This window comes from Apaloderma vittatum, unplaced genomic scaffold, assembly GCF_000703405.1.
Source record: "Apaloderma vittatum isolate BGI_N311 unplaced genomic scaffold, ASM70340v1 scaffold9199, whole genome shotgun sequence".
Taxonomy (NCBI): Eukaryota; Metazoa; Chordata; class Aves; order Trogoniformes; family Trogonidae; genus Apaloderma; species Apaloderma vittatum.
In genome coordinates, this window is record NW_009734587.1 from 39657 (window position 1) to 50398 (window position 10742).

The window sequence follows — 10742 nt, forward strand, 5'->3', positions numbered from 1 at the left end:
GATCTTGTAAAGGGCATGCTGACAATTTTAGGCACAGCCATGCAAAGTGACCAATTATCACCAGGGCCATTGGAAATATTCTATTTAGAAACGCTCTTAACCTGCAAGGAAAAAAGCATTTGCTAATGCAAACCTGAAAGGAAAATCTTAAATCTCGGATGGAAAAACGCTCTGGGCTCCTGCCTTTTTAAGGAGCTCCTCAACTGAATTACGAAAACCAGACGCCTCCAAAGCCTTGAGCTCCACACTTACACAACTGTTTCTCCATCATTCAGGATAATGGGTGAAGAGGGGATAGAAAAGCCTCAAATTCCAGGAACTCTGAGACTCAGCTGGCTCTAGCAGGCACTATCACAGTGCCTGGATGCCTGTGTGAAGCTGGTTGGCTGCCCCAGCCAGGACTGAGCCCGAGCTGAAAAGCCCTATCAGATCCAAGCAGGCTCCTGCACCTGTGTGTGCACCTCCCAGATCTCTGGGACTCTGGAAATTATTTGCATTGTCCAAGGAGTTCAAATGAAACCAAGCTGGTTGTTGCTATTTTGCCCGAGTAGAAAAGGGTTTACAGAAAGCCGTTACAAGGCAATGAGCTTCGAGAAAGCACAAAGAAATACACACTGGAATTTGACCTTCAGAGCCAGGGGGCAAATCACGTTGGAAAGTGCAAGGTGGCTTCAGGGTCACCTTCAGGAAAAGGAACAAGGGCTGTTGATGACAGCGATGGTTTTCCTCTCTCCCCTGAGTACAAGCATCAGGCCTAAGCAGCTTCACATGCACAGGTTCATCCTTGTCGATCTGTGGGAGCACTGAGAGCATCCGCAGCCACACCCCACTTGTCAGCGGTCAGACTGTCTCGTGAGGGCACTGTCACCCCTGACAGACACACAACTTGCCTTTGGGCGGGGAAGGAATGGCATGAGGTGACCTCCAGCAAGCTCTGGACAAACAACATCTGACTTCCAATGCGGAAGGGGATGCCCCTCACCCCTCCCATACTGCCCCCTTTGGGGTGCAAAGGAGGGATAAAGACCACAGAAAACATTGAGGGAGGTAATTTCCAGCCCCAAGGGAAGGAGATTGAGGGAGCCCAAGAGAGCTCCAAACGGCCAGAGAGCCAACTGCTGTGTTGAAAATAAATGACTCAGCTCTAAGCGAAAGTTTCTATTTTTGTCTTTTGGCCTCGGTGATTCGGTTCCAATTCTACAGCTTGAATCATTCAGAAATAGGCTTTTGCACGGAAGGCCAGCTATGCCACTCTGGCTTTCCAAATTTAAAATTGGAAGATATATGTTAAACATGCAGAAGTGTGACTATGTTTTTGGATTTTCATTGTGATCGCTTCCAGGCATGGCTGGAAAGAGAGGATTATTAAATAACAAAAGGTGTCTCTAGTGAGACCATTCCTGTCCAACTGAATCAATTATTACAGCCATGAAACCAAAACAAGACTGGATTTCATCTGAAACTTTGTAAAATAAAATTTCATGGGTAACTTTGGTTTCTTTTGAAACTTTTCCGTAATGTTCAAGCTTTCATCAGAGGGAAAAAATTTCATGCATTAATGTTTTCTCTCTTTAAAAGAAATATCTTACTCAACATTCTTCTAAAAAAAAATTAAAATCATTAATTATTCACATCAGGGAAGCACCAAGTCACAGTCAGCCCCCTTCTGCTACATCCTCCTTTGACATGTATTTATCCGACTTGTCTGAGTTGAGATAAGCAGCTCCGAAGCTTATGCTTCACTTTATTATCACCTGTAAACACCCTCCTAAATGAAACATCCATTCCTGACACTCCAACCCAACTGCTGCTCAGAAATAACAGCACAGAAGCAGCCAGCATCTTTCTCTCCAGCCTCAGGAAACTCCATGGATGCTACCAGGAAAGACAAGCCTCAGTGGGGTTTTCAGAAGAAGCTGATGAAAGTGGTAGGATGAATCATGGAATCATTCAGGTTGGAAAAGACCCTTGGGATCATGGGGTCCAACCAGTACAAAGCTCACCCCTAAACCACCTCCCCCAATGCCGGATCTGAACAACTTTTAAACACCTCCAGGGATGGTGACTCAACCACATCCCCGGGCAGCCTATTCCAATGTCCAACCACTCTTTCTGTGAAAAGTTTTTTCCTAATGTCCAGTCTAAAACTTGTAGTTTGAAGCCATTCCCTCTTGTTCTATCACTAATTACCTGTGAGAAGAGACCAGCACCAACCTCTCTACCATGTCCTTTCAGGTAGCTGTAGAGAGTGATGAGGTCTCCCCTCAGCCTCCTCTTCTTCAGACCAAACAGTCCCAGCTGTTGTTCCTAAGATCTATTCTCCAGGCCCTTCCCCAGGTTTGCCGCCCTCCTCTGCACTTGCTCCAGGCCCTTGAGATCTTTCTTGGATTGAGGTCCCCAAAACTAGACACAACACTCAAGGTGTGGCCTCACCAGCGCTGAGTACAGAGGGACAATCCCCTCCCTCCTCCTGCTGGTCACACCATTTCTAACCCAAGCCAGGATGCCGTTGGCCTTCTTAGTCACCTGAGCACACTGCTGGCCCATCTTCAGCTATGAAGTTCATAACTGCTCTGTCAGGTCCTCTTGGGCCACAGCAACAAGTCTGGTTCTCCATTTCTTCATCACGTGGCAGGAGTCCTGGGTACCTGCTGTCACCCACATGGCCATCAGTGTCCCACCTCCCTTCCCCAAAGCGCACAGCAGGTCTCTTAAAGAACTTGGACATATGAAGATATGTAAAGTACGTAAGATATGTAAAATACCTTGCACAACTCCAGGTTATCACGTTCCAGGAAGATTAAGAGAATCTGGAAGAGGTGGTGAAGACGAATTGAAGAAATGGACAGCTCAGTGACAAGACTGCAGATGAGAAGAGCTTGGCTTGTTGAGCCTGGGAAAGTGAAGGCTGGATGGGGCTGGGGACACTCTCTATAAATAGACCCAGAGGGAGACACCAGTGAAGGAGAAGAGCTATTTACGGACAGGGTATGAATACATTTTGGCTGCCAATTAGAAGAAAGTTTAAAACACTGGAGAAATGAGGACAGACAAGTCAACTCACCTAAACTAGGCCTTGCATAAGGTTTAGGAGCATGACACCAGACGATTAACCCACCCACTCCTTCCAGTCCTACAGCCCGTGTTCCTACGCTTCAGAACATATGAGATGATAACATCTTCACAGGCTACTTTGAGGAAAGTTTGTAGCAAGTGAGAATATCTTTTATTAAACAAACTGATAGATCTAGCAAAAAGCACGACACATCTAGAGGAAGAAGACTTTTAAGAGACTTGAGGGGGTAAACAACCCACGCAACAAACTCCGAGCTTCCTTCGTGTTAGACGGTTCAACATGCTTCTTTAACTGTGCCTGTTAGTCTAATAAAATACCTTTCTCTTCGTTATCCTCGTTCCTCATTTATCACCAGGACAACTCTAGACTAGTTTAGGCAAAAGTGTTGCATGCAGAGGAAAAGAAAACGCAACCAAGATATTGGATATAGTTAGCATCATGAGGGTTGTATGGGCAGTTTGGCAAGAGTGGAGCCAAGGGAAGAGCATCAGAGGAAAGAGATGAATATGATAGTCTGGAAAAGAAAGAAAAAAACCCACAAAACAGTGGAGAAAGCAAGGCTCCACTCCAGCTTCTACTGAACTCAATAAGACCGCTTCCACGTGAGCAGGCGGAGGTCCTCCAAGACGCTGGTTTTCAGGAGGAAATTACCTTAACAGCTGTGTCTGGAGCAGAAGAAAAAGCCTGATGAAAAGACCTCTGCTGTTGGCCAAGACCGTGCAGGTCCTGAATTGGGCTGCACAGCGGCGTGCCGCCAAAGCTACCAAGAAAACCACAAAAACCTTCCCTTACTTGTGACAAAATCTACAAGCAGCAGCAGTGCCTGCACTAGTGGGGAATGGGGAGATATTTCCCTTTCATCTTCCTGATGCCCGGGAATATCAGGGCAAGGACTGTGCCTGGGAGGACAAAGGTAGGAGCTGTGAGCCTGCTGCAGCCCACGGCATTTCTAGACGGCTGCTCCACAGCAGAGATGGCAAAACTAACTAAGCAAGGCATGTTTCGTTCCCTTCCCACCAATCTGTGATGAGCTCTGGTCCATGGAATCTGAGAACCTGATTCAAGGCGTGCAAATGACCTGGATTCGACAGCTTCTATTCCCACCCTGTCGTCGTATGAAAGGTCCAAGGTGCAAAACATGGGAGAATTGTGACCGTGATTACAAATCCACTTAAGGAGCTAGATTTTTTTGTTTTCCAAGCTACATACGAGATCTGAAGAGAGATCCTATCCATTAGTGTTACCAAAAAAAAGAAAGAAAAAAAAAAGAATGTTCCTGTTTGATGCAAAAATAAAAGCATTTTCAAAGGCTCTTTGATGTGCAAGACAGAAAGACACGCAGGCAGATTCTGGAGGAGGTCTTGTCTTCAGCAATTACCGGCACTCTTTCTGAATCCTACTCCCCAGACAGAATTTCTATGTGAAGTAGATAATCACACTGCAGAGTCTATCAGATCTAAACCTTGTGGCTTTTCAAATAAGCAGCAATAACCTCTAGTCAAAAAACTCTAACCAAGATGGGAATAAAACAAATAACCCCAAAACCAACTGACTGCAGGTGAAGCAATTCCAAAGATCTATATGCTTTTAAAAAATTTCATTTTGAGCTCTGCTCGGGTAGCTGTTCCAGTTTTCCAAGCGATAGTCTGATCATTAAAACAAGCAATGATGTAATTTCCACAGCGACCACAAACATACCAAGAATATTTGAGCTAAATTTATCCAGACTTCTCGTTTGAATCACTGCTTCGTTAATTTTTCCATGATTTTCAACTGTGCACAGAAAAGGAGTTTCTGGGGCAGCCTGGGACTGAGCTTTCCCCAGCATTTGTCTGAAATGCCAACTTTTACACTCAGGAGCTACATATCGACTATTCATAACGAAATTAAGCTGCTCCTCCAGCTCCCAATCCCCAGGTCCCTGCTCCTTTCACCCTTCACCTTCCTCTTGCCCTTCCTGTAGCAGACTGTCCCTTTCTCTCATCCTTGGGTGACACGCCATGGGGCTCATCTTTGCGACAGAGAAGTTCCCAAAGCTCACCACAGACCTGCTGCAGAGGGAGAGCCAAAAAATAGAGAAGACTCGCTCCAGATTTCCCTTTGCATCAATTTTGCTATTGTTCAATGGGAAGCTTTTTCAACTGTCTTATTTTAATAAGATCTGAACATTTCACTGCTGATGCCATTTCAGACTCGCTGTGTTTCCCTGCATAGAGCTGTGTTTTAAGCGCAGTTTGTAACCTTTTATTTATCTATTTATTTATTTTTAATTGAACTCGAGAACTGCCGAGCCCCAGAGCCCCTCTGCCTGCAGGAGGGCTTTTTGCACGTTGAGGGCCTTCTCTCATACTTAAAGACTTCTTTTGTAAGTTCTCCCTTTAAGAGCAAGGCACAAATTCAAAGCATGGACACACTTCTGTTGTGAAACTATCAGGAGCTTACACAAAAAGGCTGCTGCTGCTGCGGTGATACATAATCATGCAAATAAGCAATTGCTGACCCACTAATGAACACACAGATTTGGGTTGAGAAAAGGAATTAAATATCAGCTTGACTTGATGTAAAATCTGAAACAGAACCTATTAAGAGACAGACTTCAACTATACAGAAGACTGGGAGCTGAACGGTACGAAATCCATCCCCCACCCCCTCATCTGCAAGGCAAACACTTCCTCCCAGTTCTGCCAAGCAGAGTCCTGGCAGCTCCTTTATCGATCAGAGAAACGAAAAACAAACAAACCGCAGACTTAATGCTGTGAGGATCCCTGCAGATCTGATCCCAAGCCTGTTATGTCTGCGCAAAGACTTTAATGGCTTTTGGACAAGGCCCCCATAGGCTTTGGAGAGGATAAAACCAATAAATAAATTCACAGTGCTTGCTTTAATGCAAGTATAAAATCGCCTGCAGCACCGCCGACAAAACAATAAATCAATTATAGGCCTGGAAAAGAGGGAGCTGGTGTGAACTCCACCAATTGCTTTTCCCTGATGAAAGGGAGGACAACGGTTCTATGACCACTGTGCCAACCCCCACCTGAGAGCTACCTTAAAATCACACATTAGCAATGTCGCTAAAGAGTCCCTGCGCACAGGTTCTAAGGGCAAAGGATTTTCTTTAGTACCTTATCACCTTATCTTTGTTTTTTCCTAGGCTTCTTGATAAGAGCTGTCATAAGTTACATTTTAATGTAATACACCACAACCACATTTTAAGCAAAAGGTGGAAAAATAAAGCTCTATAGCAGCTGATAACGCCAGCTTGGATAGAGATCAACATTTTACTACTGCCTGTAAATCAAACGCGCCCTCAGGTTGGACTCAGTCAGCTTCCCAAGGTCTGCACCACACCGCTGGCACTGCCAGCAGCTCTGCCCTCATGCTCAGAAGCAGGCTGGCTCTGACGGTATTTATCAGGTATTTATCGGGTCCTGCAGCTACTAAGACCTAAGTGCTCCTTCATATCTTCTTAAACTCCAGAGGGACACAGCACCCACAAGCCAAACTCCCACTTTCCATCCACATAAGACGATTTCAAAGGTTCTCCCGGATGCCTCCGTTTCAAAACACAAAGGACATCTTCTGAGGGTCCATCTGAAGAACAGTGCTTTAGTATCCAGACTCTGAAAATCAGTTCAGAAGGTCTTAAATCAGGCAGCTAACTGTAAACGTCCCAGCATCCACTGCCCTTTTTGGAAATCCAGGCTCAGTTTGGTGAGATGGTGCAATACAGCCAGCCCAGGAGAGTAGGCTTAACCACACGCGTCTTCTGCCGCAGCCCGGCCTTCCGCATTAGCCTGTGTCCCCATGTGAGATTGCGCCACTTCTGTATGAAGTGTGTATTTAAATATGTTTAAAAATACAAACCTATTACCGTGTTACTAGTGTACTTCCTATTCCTGCCTAGCATCTCCTACTTCTCCTTGTGCAGGGCATTATGCAGTCAAACGAAAGATATCTGTTTTATTTTTTTACCTTTTGGTTTTTTTGCTTATAGGCATACTATAAGCAAAAATATATTAAAAAATACTCTCAGTAAAAAGAGTATAAGCAACCAACACAGACTGCAGGTCGCTAGTGCTCTTTGTGCTCAGACCACCTCCCAGATGCTCTCCTTGTCGTTTCTCACCATCACACTGTCACTGCAGGCTCAGGGTAATGTTACTACAGGGTGAGGTGTGGATGGAAAAGACAGAAGGTGCAAGTACTTTTTCCCTATTATACAGCACAACGTGCTAAGCCAATGTGCCCCAAGACCTGGGTATCAGCCCCAGCCCCACGCACACAGTTGATGTAAAGATTTTAAGGTTTACAAAGTGATTTCACGAGGAACAAAGCAAAACCAGTGGTGCCACCCACACTGATCTTCCCTTCTCCCTCTATTGAGCAGGAAAGATTTATAAGCAATGAGATTCATGGCGCCAAATGCAAGTTCCTGCCTTTCACATTTAAGGCAACAGAATCAACTGTACAGAACTATGAGGAAATGATAGCAAAGATCTCATCCGGAGGCCACGAAAACGCACGTCCAGGACCGGGTGAGCTCTGCTGTGAAGGAGTCAGGTTCTTCCTGTAGACTTTTGTTCTGTCACTGGATTCCACACTATCAGGCTGACAGCCCGGAAGGCTCAATCAGGGTATCCAGTAAGTACAAAACCTCCACCTGCAGTCCCACCTCCCCTCAAACCACCACCCTGTGACGAAAGCCTTGGCCACATCTGCAATCGTCCTGCCTTCACATGAACAGGGGAGCGACGGAGGATGTGCAGAGCGATGTCCTAGGAGAACAAGCTGCTTCTTTTGCTGGGAGCTAACCTCAAGCTGTCCCCATTCAATCCCTTGTGCAACCTTCCCTGTAACACTGCACCAGCTCCTAAGCAGTCAGTCCCTCTTGTTAAAATGCCTCCTTAACTCATCCAGTTTAACTCTTCTTACTTGCACTGGAGACTTTTCTACAATTCAGGAAGCGGTGGCGGAGGCAGCAGCTTTCCCTCTGAGTCAGTGCTGAGCTGAGCCACGGCCCAGACAGGGTTGCAAAGGTCACTGACATCGTGGGTAGCTTCTTTCCGATAAAATATAAAGCCCTGTGAGCTGCAGGGTGCCCACAGCTTTAAGCTCCTCTGGTCCACTCTGAATGCCGACTTGGGTCTTTATATTCTAGTTACTTGCTTGCTCCCTCCTTTTAATATTTAGCTCTTTTCCAGGCATACTGCACATGTCTATCCGGGCTTCCCTGCACAGCTGAAAGGCACCAGCTTACAACGGCTTTGCCTCAGAAGGAATTGTGAAGCTTCATTTAGTTAATATCCATGAAGCTACTATAAAATTTCAAGCAACCATCATGGGCACCGTTGTCCCTAATTATGTAATATTACATACATTACAACATAACCCCCCTTCTCAAAGCTTATTTCTAGATTTAGCAGGAGAGAAGAGACACCCTCTGGCGTGTTTGAAGGATAATCCAATTCCACCTCCGAGACACAGGCAAGTGGCACATGAACGTTCTGCGCCTTGAATAAAATTCTGAATAAGAGAGTGATAAGCTCTTTAACAAAAGTACCCTTGCGTTTCAGAAGACAATGACTGCTTTTCTACATCTTTGCGGAACTGCCTCCGATAAACTCCTATGGGAACTAAATCCTAGCTGTAAAATTTCGTAAGATTCAAAGAAACCAAGAAAGGAGATGAATCTCTATTCTTTTCTAGGCATTCATCCAGTAATATCTTCAGGCTTCCATTGTATTTCCTACAAGATTCATATTATGTCACCTCCATTATAATATGTAGAACTTTTTAATCAAGTTTAGAAAAACCAAACCCTGTCCCTCATGAGACACTGCAGCCACCCCCACATCTCTGCTCACTTTCTTTCTTTTAATTAGGGCAAGACGAACAAATCTAGGCGAGGGGAAGCAGGGTTTGAAGAGGCAAGGGAGATGCTGACTGCACCCGAAGCAGTGCGTTATTCTGCACTCCAGCGATGAATCCTCTCTGTGGAGCAGCAAGTGCTCGGCTGGCAGCCGCGAGTCAAGCCCCGTACCACTCCTGGAAGGCAGACAACGTCCAGTTCTGAAGGTCTCAGGGTAAGAGGGCATCCTGCTGGGATACGGGCAAGATCACTGCTGCAGCCAGGAGGAGAGGCAAGCAACAAGGTGAGCCCTTGCATCCTATCTTACGTTTGCTATCTAGAGTCAATGATGCTGTGAACTTATCCTCCATGTGAAGACCTGGCCAAATGTACAGCTGTCAGGAACAACAACAAACAGAATAGCCCTAAAAATCTTAAGGCTTTCAAACGATCAAGGCACTGGGTGTGCGTGGCACCCGCTGGAAGGCGCCTCCGGCACCATGCTGGCTCTAACGCCGCGCTGATCCAGCTGACCCGTCAGAGCCACAAGCAGCACCGCGCTGTTTGTTAAACCCCTCACACCCACACACTTCTCCTTCCTGCCCGAAGGAAAAAAAAAAAACAAAACGACTCCAAGTTTTGCGAGCACTAATGAGGTCTTCGGCATTAAAGAAATCATCTGTGATCTCACTCCACTTCCCAGTGGTTACCACTGAATGGAGCAGGAGGCTGCATCTAGATTGTTAATAAACAATAGGTTCAAATGTGGAGGCTGAATGAGTCACTGCGTTCCTGCGTTCAAGCTGTGTAATGGGATCCAAATGCAGAACAAGGACCAGCTAACTTAGGGAGTGGACCAGCTAGCTAATGACCATTATTCTTGGCAGGATTCAAACAAAGAGTTTAAGCATGTTCAGTGTGCTTATAAAGAATAAATCCAGGAGGGGAGTCCTGGATCTTAAAGCTTTCCTAGGATTCCTCTTCCAGTCTTCCAATTTTGTTTATTAAATAAAATTACTCAGACGTGTAAGCAGAGAATAATTATACCAGTAAGATTTGTATGCCTCCAGTTAACCAGTTTAACTAAATATATTTACACAACAGAAACATGTAATAAAGTTCTCGGAAGAAAAACTGAACTCGCAATGTAGAAAACACACCTTTTTACTTTTCACCTCGTTATTCACTCATAAACTAATTTGCTTATTTACTGCATCTTTAAACAGTTTAAACTTGTTAAATCACTATGGCAGAATAAAAATCTAGTAATTCTTAACACTTGTGAATCATTAGCACAGACTGAAATTCTTCTCATGGTTTACAGCTTAGTATTCAAGTGAAGATAATTTCTTCCAGAGAGAAACTCAGAAGACAGAATTTAAGAACTGAAGGAGAATATTCAATAACCAAGTGTTCCTTATTGTTATAGAAAGATGCAATGCTAATAATTAACAAAAGCAAAACCAAGCAGAAAAATCAGTATCATAGAACAAGCAGATTACATACGTAGAAAGGAAAGAGTCTCCAGACCTCCCTGTGACGCTGGTGAGAAACGTCTTCAAAGAAGATAAGGCGGCCCCTGAATAAACTCTCAGGTTTTGCTTCATAGTTGCTGATAAAATCCAAAATAAGGCTGCAAAAACATTAGCTTCTACTGAAGTCTGCTTACTCACTTCAAAGCGTCAAACGCACCTTCATCCCACACTTAAAACGCAGATGCTGCCTCCTAATGAACTGTTTGTTGCGAGGGGGGAATACCGTTATACAATAACCAGAATGCTATTTCTTGATGCAGAAACATAACTGGGGTTTGACTCA

At 44.9% G+C, this 10742-nt stretch overlaps 1 protein-coding gene across 1 annotated transcript in view; it reads right to left on the minus strand.

Annotated features, from left to right (window-relative positions):
* The window catches only part of LOC104279146 (leucine-rich repeat serine/threonine-protein kinase 1-like), a gene marked incomplete at its 3' end in the record, with an annotated part of 49872 nt that extends 39336 nt beyond the window's left edge, over window positions 1-10536 (minus strand). The window contains exon 1 of the mRNA XM_009876334.1: window positions 10431-10536. The remainder of the gene's footprint in view (window positions 1-10430) is intronic.
* Between the last annotated feature and the right edge of the window lie 206 nt (window positions 10537-10742).